Source organism: Lotus japonicus, chromosome 1, assembly GCF_012489685.1.
Source record: "Lotus japonicus ecotype B-129 chromosome 1, LjGifu_v1.2".
In the NCBI taxonomy this organism is placed as follows: domain Eukaryota; kingdom Viridiplantae; phylum Streptophyta; class Magnoliopsida; order Fabales; family Fabaceae; genus Lotus; species Lotus japonicus.
This window is the reverse complement of record NC_080041.1, coordinates 10,382,044-10,389,934: the sequence shown is the minus strand read 5'-3', so window position 1 is coordinate 10,389,934 and position 7,891 is coordinate 10,382,044. Positions and strand designations below refer to the sequence as shown.

Below are 7,891 nucleotides of genomic sequence, written 5' to 3'. Positions count from 1 at the left end.
AAAATTCAACACTGAGGGCGACGCGAAAAAACGGGGCGGTGCTGAAAACCAAGCCGAGAGCACCAAAGCTCCCAAGAGGAGAAGATTGACCAAAGCCTCCTCCAACGCCGGCACATCCAACCCTGGCGCTCAGCCCACCACTGCTGCTGCGCCTAAAGGCAAAAGTGTCGCTGAAGCCTCTGTCGCCGCAGCTACCGAGCCAACCGCCGTACCAGCTTCTTCTCCCGCTTCCGCCGGTGCGACCGCTGCTGTTGCCGCCGAGTCCTCTATTGGCGCCACAGCCGCCTCCGCCGGCGTTAACGCCACAAAAGCTGCTGCGTCTTCCGACACTCCTTTTTGCGGCGGTTATCTCTTTCATTACTCCCATGGCGCTAAAGTCAAAGTTCGGGTACAAATGTTGGGCCTGATCTTTGGCGAGGTAGAAACCGCGCTCGCGGTTGTCAAGGGCGATGTCAGCGGCTTGTTCCCTCGCCTCAATGGCTTTGGCCTTCTCCGTCGCCAGCTCGTCCTCTAGACTTTTGATCTTTGCTAGTTGGGAAGCAATCTCAGCATCTTTCGTGGCGAGGGCCTCGGCATGAGTTTCGGTCGCTTTCTTTATCTCCTCGGACGTAGCCTGCATCACCGCCTCCATGTCAGATTTCGCCAAGGCCAAGGACTCCGCAGACTTTTTCTCTTGCTCCGCCAACGCTTTTTTCACTAACTCCAGCTCAGCGCACAGTACGGCAAGCTCTGACTCCTTAGCAATCAGCGCCTCGCCTCGGGCGATCAAGTCCTTCTCAGCTTGCTCTTTTTCCTTCTTGCAAGCTTGAAGGCTTGCATCAAGCTCATCTGCTTCTTCCTTCATCAGCGCCAGCTGATCCTCCAGCTCGCCGATTTTAATCCCCGCCGTGCCAATCATCTTGTCGGCATAGACTTTGTCTTTTCCTGCCTGCGTCGCCAGTTTGTCGAAACGCTTTTCCCAAGCAGCGGCGGCTTCTTGATGCTTAGCACTTTCGACCTTCAACCGCTCAGCTTCAACGTTGGCGGCATTGAACTTCTCAAACGTGTGAGCAAAGATGCACCCAGCGCGTAGGAGGCAAGCAAGAGTCTCCTCCTTGGTGTCATTCAGGCCCCGACTCAAAACTTCTTTTTCTATAACGTCACGGTTGAGACCAGCAAGAAAGAATTCTGAGGGTTCAATGGCGTTGGAGAGCATATTATAATAGCTTGAAGAACCGACCTCAGGAGCAGGGGCTTGTTCAATTTGAGCTGCTTCAGAGGTAGTGGCAGCGCCAGGACAGGATTTTTCCCCTTGATGAGGCGGGGAAGGCATGGGGCCCGCATCATGTGTTGAGGGCGGGCTAGGAGGCTCATCTTGGCGAGGGGGAGACTTTGGGGTTTCATTTTCTTTTTCCTTATCTCCAAAAGGAGTGTCGGAAGACGCAGCAGCTTTTGTGGCGTTAACGCCGGCGGAGGCGGCTGTGGCGCCAATAGAGGACTCGGCGGCAACAGCAGCGGTCGCACCGGCGGAAGCGGGAGAAGAAGCTGGTACGGCGGTTGGCTCGGTAGCTGCGGCGACAGAGGCTTCAGCGACACTTTTGCCTTTAGGCGCAGCAGCAGTGGTGGGCTGAGCGCCAGGGTTGGATGTGCCGGCGTTGGAGGAGGCTTTGGTCAATCTTCTCCTCTTGGGAGCTTTGGTGCTCTCGGCTTGGTTTTCAGCACCGCCCCGTTTTTTCGCGTCGCCCTCAGTGTTGAATTTTGGGGAAAAGCGAGCCATTCTCCTCTCGCGGGCCTTCAGGAGCTCGGCGTTCGTGAAATTCATATCTTCTGTAACAATAAAAAAAAATGATCAGTGATAACATAGGAGTCGAGAAAGGAAATGTCAATAATAAAAGTGAGCTATGGGCGACCTAAGTATTTGGGAGTTCTTGAGAGGTCAGCGCCCTCAAGGACTGTTGTGCAGTCAAGGATGGGAAGTGGGGCAAGGAGATTAAGAAAGGCTTTATCGTTGGCAGACAAGGAATCCTCTGAAGGATCGGTGATCCCGTTGGGCTTCTCTGTCCAGTAAAGAGGAAAGAGGGCGGTCCCGTCTCTGAGGGTGAATGCCTCTGGGTAGGCGGGATGAACCGCCACACGGAAGTACTTTCGTGCGAAGGAGGACTTCGCGTTACTTTTGTGGGGATGCAAACACTTCCGGCCGGCTCGGGCCTTCAAGGAAATCCATCCTTTGTTTTTGATGGACTTGGGGTCGACGTCGTAAAGGTAGAAGAAACTGGTGGGGGATGGGGCGATGCCGACAGCGGCGCTTAGGATTTCAAAACATCGAATGAAGGCCCAGGCGTTAGGGTGGAGTTGACAGGGAGCCGCGTTGATGTCGCGGAGGACGGTTTGGACAAAGGGCGAGAAAGGAAGCCTGATTCCAAGCTCGCTAAACATGTATTCGTACGCAAAGAAAAAATGGGATCTCTTTACGTCGCCGTCTGGCTTGTGAAGCCAGGGGCGATCCCCGGGACTGCAAACCCAGATCCTGAGTTTGGCGTTAAACTCATCATCATTGGACAAGCCACCCAGGGAGTTCACGAATTGCACAATGGGATCGCTATCTTGGAAGATGGAGGGTTGATCTATAGCCTCGTGTTTGGGGGCTACTTGGACTGGAAGGGGTAGAGTGGCGTAGGTTTTTAGTCGGTGAGCTGGGATCTCCGGAACCTCTAAACGGAGGCCGCCGGCAGCGGTGGAGTCAGGGTCGCTTTCGGAGGAGGAAAAAGAGTGATTAGGGGAGGTAGGGTTTGAAGCCATTTTTAGAAGACAGTGAAGTGAGAGAAAGGAAAAGATCAGTATGTGTGCGATGTAAAGATAAGGACAGTGGGACTCACCGGAGTAGGATGTGAAGAGTGGGTAGCGGAAAGGGTGATAAGCGACGGCTCCAGAGCGGAAGTGAGCAGAAGGAGTTTGGTAAGCGATTAGGGAAGTGAAGAGGGGTCTCGGAAAGGGATGACAGTGGGGAAGAAGGGTTTTTATAGGAGAAGGGGAGAAGCTGGAAGGGTGATGCGTGTTGGACGCGTGTGGAAGGTTGGAAGTCATGATGGTTTTGGGGAGGTGGGTCGCGTGCAAAGGGGAGTTACTGCGCACGATGGGACGGTTATGAAAGGTGAAGTGACGGTTCCGGAGAAAGAGGGAAATTGATGTAACCAACACATCACGTGGGGCAGCCACGTGAGGCAGATAGAAATTTGAAAGGGTTTTAAAATAAGGGAAAGCGCGAAAAGCCTCGCCACTATAAGGATCAAACGCCATCGCCTGACGATTGACACCAACAGCGAAGTTCAGTCGCTCGCCGGGGTCACCGCCAGTCAATGACTGAATGATCGGCACATGACCCATGCCTGCCACCTTTCCCGCCGGCGAGCGATCATACACCTGCTCCAACTTGTCACCAATACAAAGTAGTCGTCCTCGCCGCTGGCGGACTTGTGGACTTGCCAGCTTGGTTTACTCGTCAAGTCAGTGGACTGGGTAGCTGAAAGTGCTAGTTTCCTTTTGCTCACGCCATGTTGGCGATATAGTTAACTTCTCTTTTTTCAAGACATGTGACAGCATTTAAAAGACACCCTTAGCTCTCGTACCTCGAGCTCGGTGTCTTGTGGACTAGTGGACTGGGCGAGCCCCTAGAGGGGCAACGCCCAGCGTGTATCCCGCCCTGAGGCGGGGCCCTGGTCTTCAGATGGGTCCTGATCTCGGAGGCCCAATTGGCCCAATAGGTAGTACCCAAGCTCTATAAATAGGAGGTAGTTATCAATTGTAAGGGACTTTTGGCTCATTTGATAAAATAACACATGAAATTCAGCATTCTCTCTCTTACTCTCTCTCTCTAGCACAATCTCTCTACCCTTAGGTACTATACCTTTCCTCAATGTTCATTCCCAGAACAAATATGGTTTTTAATGGTAAGACATTCTGTTCTGAAATGGTGTGGGATCTTCATTTGGCTAGAATTTCATGGTGGGTAAAGGCTAGTTGATTAGAAAATTTCAAAATATAGGATGATATCTAAATGTAATTCTCAAAATATTTGAATAAATTAGGAGATTAGTTTTTTTGAATTTTTTTTGATAAAGTGATATAATGCCTCCTTTATTTAAAAATTAAAGAGATAAAGATGGTGTTGTGATTATGTGAATAAGATGATGACAAAATAGAATTTTGAGGATTACTACTCTATGTGCATCGAAAACACATATGAACTCAGAGGCAATGAAGCTAGGTAATTTTGGGGATTCGTTGCAGCTTGATCTGTACGGTCCAGAGGGGGTGCAGACCCGAGCTCGGCGTGCGTTGGTGAGGTGCCTGAATGCGGGGATGCTCTTAGATTGCCCAGAGGAAATTGCGATTCAGGGCTTGGCGGAGCAGTTTGCTTCTCGATGCAGAACCTAATTTTTGCAAGGGTGTTGCAGGTGCGATTTGGCAAGGGGTTAGGACGGTCGTGGAAGAGGGGAGTTGTGATAAAAGCTGTAGAGGTTGAGTTTGTGGAGTAGAGAAGGTGATATTTTCCTAGTATTGGCATGTGGAACAATCAATTTTGGCTCTTAATTTTCCTTGATGGTATTTGACCTTCTCGTAAGGTGCTTTTTATTTAGCAGCAGCGAGACTTGGTAGTATATTAAAGGTATGGTCCGGAAGCGTGTGATTGTTGTTTGGCAGTGTGGGAGTTTGGATCACACTCCTTGGTATTTTCAAAAATAACACTTGGTGACTTGGATGGCTTATCAATTTGCTGCCTTGTGTGGTTGAGAAGGAATTTTGAATCTGTTAACATGTTCTGGCGTGATGTTGTTAGTCTTTTTTGCTGGTGCTGGCATGCTGCTGCTGTGAAGAATTATTTGTTGTTGAAGCCTTTTGTAAGCTGCTGTTGCTGTGGACTTTCTTAAGCTGAGACTGTATGCAGAGGTTTTTTGGCTCTTGAAGGCTATTGTCACTAAATAAGGATATTGGCTGCTGTTGTTGAATTGTTTTTGAGGTTTGGGAATGCCATGTGGTCGTGCTGCTGTTGTTCTTAGGAAGCAAAGTGGACTTATTTTTATGTTCTTTGGATTGCATGTGGTTCTTGGTTGGGACATTTTTTAGGAGAGCAAAATTGGCTATCTTAAGATTGTAACGACCTAAATTTTTCCCTCAACTAGAAATAATAGGAGTATTTTAATTAGTATTATTATTAATGCAATTATTATATTATAATTAAATAAAATACAAATAAAAATCAAGATAAGGATAAGGATGAAATCAAGTTCTAGAGAATTCAAAGGATAAGGATGAGAATAAAAAATTATTTCAGGAAGGACTAAACTGCAAACAGATTTAACTCTGAAGGACCAAAGTTAATAACCGACCTATTCTATAGGGACCTAACTGTGACATCAGAAATAGTTTTAATTCAAATTCAGGTCCCTGGTTTTGTCTATAAATACCACCACGAAGTTCAAGTTCAAACCGGCTCAAATTAGAGCAACCCAAGCCTCCAAATCCTTGCTAAACCTTCCCCTCAGCCTCCTAAAGCCTTCCTTAACCTCTTCTCCGCCCAACAACCACCACAAAACACCCAACCGAGCTCAAGAAATTCCAAAACTTTGAGCTCTCGGTTCTCCCTCAAATCTCCATCAATTTTGTCAAACCAAGAGTCTATTTTGCTTATAATTTCACCAGCAAGCTATTCGTGCAAGAATTTTGAAGTTTGGAGGTCTAGATTTCATTCTGCCATTGTTGGCCGGAAAAGCTTCATGGAGCTCATCGTTTTGGCCAAACCAGAGACCTTCTCAGCTATCCACCTATACCATTGAGTTCCTGGGAGTGAGAGGAAGCTTTTCCAACTGGTTTCCACCCTTAACTCCACCCTCCCGCCGGAGCTCCGCCGCCAACCACCACCTTCTCCGGCGAGCTCACCGGAAAAACTGTTCAGAACTTGGATTTTCTTGCATAGTTCAAATCCTTGTCTTCCATAGGTTCCATATACATATTCGGTTCGGAAAATTAACTTGGTTTGATAGGGTTTCAAGAGACGAGAAGGTATGCAACTTCCCGGCCTTATAACTCACTATTCCTAATGATTCAATGCAAAGTGAGAGTTGATTATGATTCATGGGATTAAAATGAATATTTAGAAAGAAACAGAATGAATTTTGGAGGTCTAGAACAAAAGTTATGATTTTTTTAAGTTTAAGCTAAAATAATTTTATAATTATTTTCTTATTGGCTGGCTCTGCCGCCACACGTATATAATTGTCGGCACTGCTGCCTCATTTAAAAACTGATGGTCGGCTCTGCCGCCTTATCAAAAATATATGGTCGGCTATGCCGCCTTATTTAAAATTATATAATGATGGTCGGCCTTGCCACCTAATTATTTGATTTCTTACAAAAATTAATTAAATATTAAATTATGAAGAATAACATGGAATTTTATAACTTTAAGGTGAAAAATTGACTAAAATGCCTTACGATATTATTATTGCAGATAATTATTAATTGGAGGATTTTTCCGAAGAAAGGTAAGGGGGGGAGAATGCTCAACTCATGAGGGAGTATAGTGTGAATAAATAGGTGTTGGACCTCCCTTGGGTCCCTAATTGTTTTTAAAAAATGATTATTTCAAACGGGATTTATTCTTGAGAATTGATTCGAAGAAGGAGCCTCCGAATCTTTTCCTAAACATTTTTTTGAGGCATCCCGATTTTTAAAAGAAAATATTAATTGAACAATTCTCAGAATATTTCCAGAAGATTTTTTTTAATGGCTTGCAGATACTCTATGAGCAGGAAAGGTCAGTGGCCCCAACTGGACAGTCAAGGCCAGGCTGTGCCATTGGGTAACGCTGTGAGATCTAGGGGATACCGTAAGGGTTGCGGTCCTTGGGGTGTGGTTAGGTGGGACCTACCAACAGGTGATGATGAGGTTTGTCCCATCCGGAACCTAATTCACACTGCAGGCCCTCCGAGGATCATCCAGCCGAGCGGCTTCTCGGTGACTTTCCTGGAGAATGTTGGGCCCACATCCTCGTCTAGAGACCGAAACTATTTCTAATTAGATTTTTTAATGATTTATTTGATTATGCTATTACTTTTCACTTGATTTACTTGCTTATTTATTTTACACTATTCCTCTTGCTTGAGTGTGTTGGATTGCTTCTCTCCCCTCTTGTTTTGGTTGGTTGTTCTAATTGAATAACTTAGGGACGGAGACCGAGGAGAAAGAACTAGAATGAAAAAGTGACCAAGGCAGGAAGAGCTGTAAATAGTTGTGAATATACGAGAGTGTTCGAGTAGAATAAAGACCAGCCGATGGAAGAAGACGTGTGCGACTGAACTCGTACTCTATTAGACTGTAAAATAAGTATGAAAGCAGTGGGGTTTTGTAATTAAGTTTGTTAAAGTAATCGGGAAAGATTCAAGGGAGTCCATGCGATACTCTGGGATGTCTTGTCTAAGGAAAGGAATCGCTTTCGCTTTTAATGACGCTTAGCGCGGCTAACTTTCCTGGAGCCGTTCTCAGACTATCAATTTGACAACGATGAATTCTGACCCAAAGGTCTTGTATTTTTTTCAAGGTTCATCAATAAAAGTGCTGTTTTTCTGAAGGTATTCTTATTTTATAGTTTAGGTAGGGTGTGAGTTTGGTCGTCACAAAGATTGTTGTACTCTTTTTCCTTGCTAGGTTTTTTCCCATTGGGTTTTTCGTAGCAAGGTTTTAATGAGGCACTCTCTTAGGATTTCATTGTTGCCAATTTTGCGTTTTTTTTTGTTGTGTTGCTTATGCGGAAGCTAGGTTTGGTACTTTGTATGGGTTTCTTTTGTATCTTATGTTTGGTTCATTATTAATAATATTTTCATTTTCAAAAAAAAAATGTGAAGAAAAAGTTTTT

General features: G+C 45.9%; 1 long non-coding RNA gene across 1 annotated transcript; it reads left to right on the top strand.

Moving 5' to 3' along the window:
• Positions 1 to 5,234: 5,234 nt before the first annotated feature.
• Positions 5,235 to 7,610, top strand: LOC130733546 (uncharacterized). The gene is made up of 2 exons (XR_009017489.1): positions 5,235 to 6,039; positions 6,488 to 7,610. It is a non-coding gene; the product is annotated as an uncharacterized LOC130733546 (long non-coding RNA).
• Positions 7,611 to 7,891: the final 281 nt, after the last annotated feature.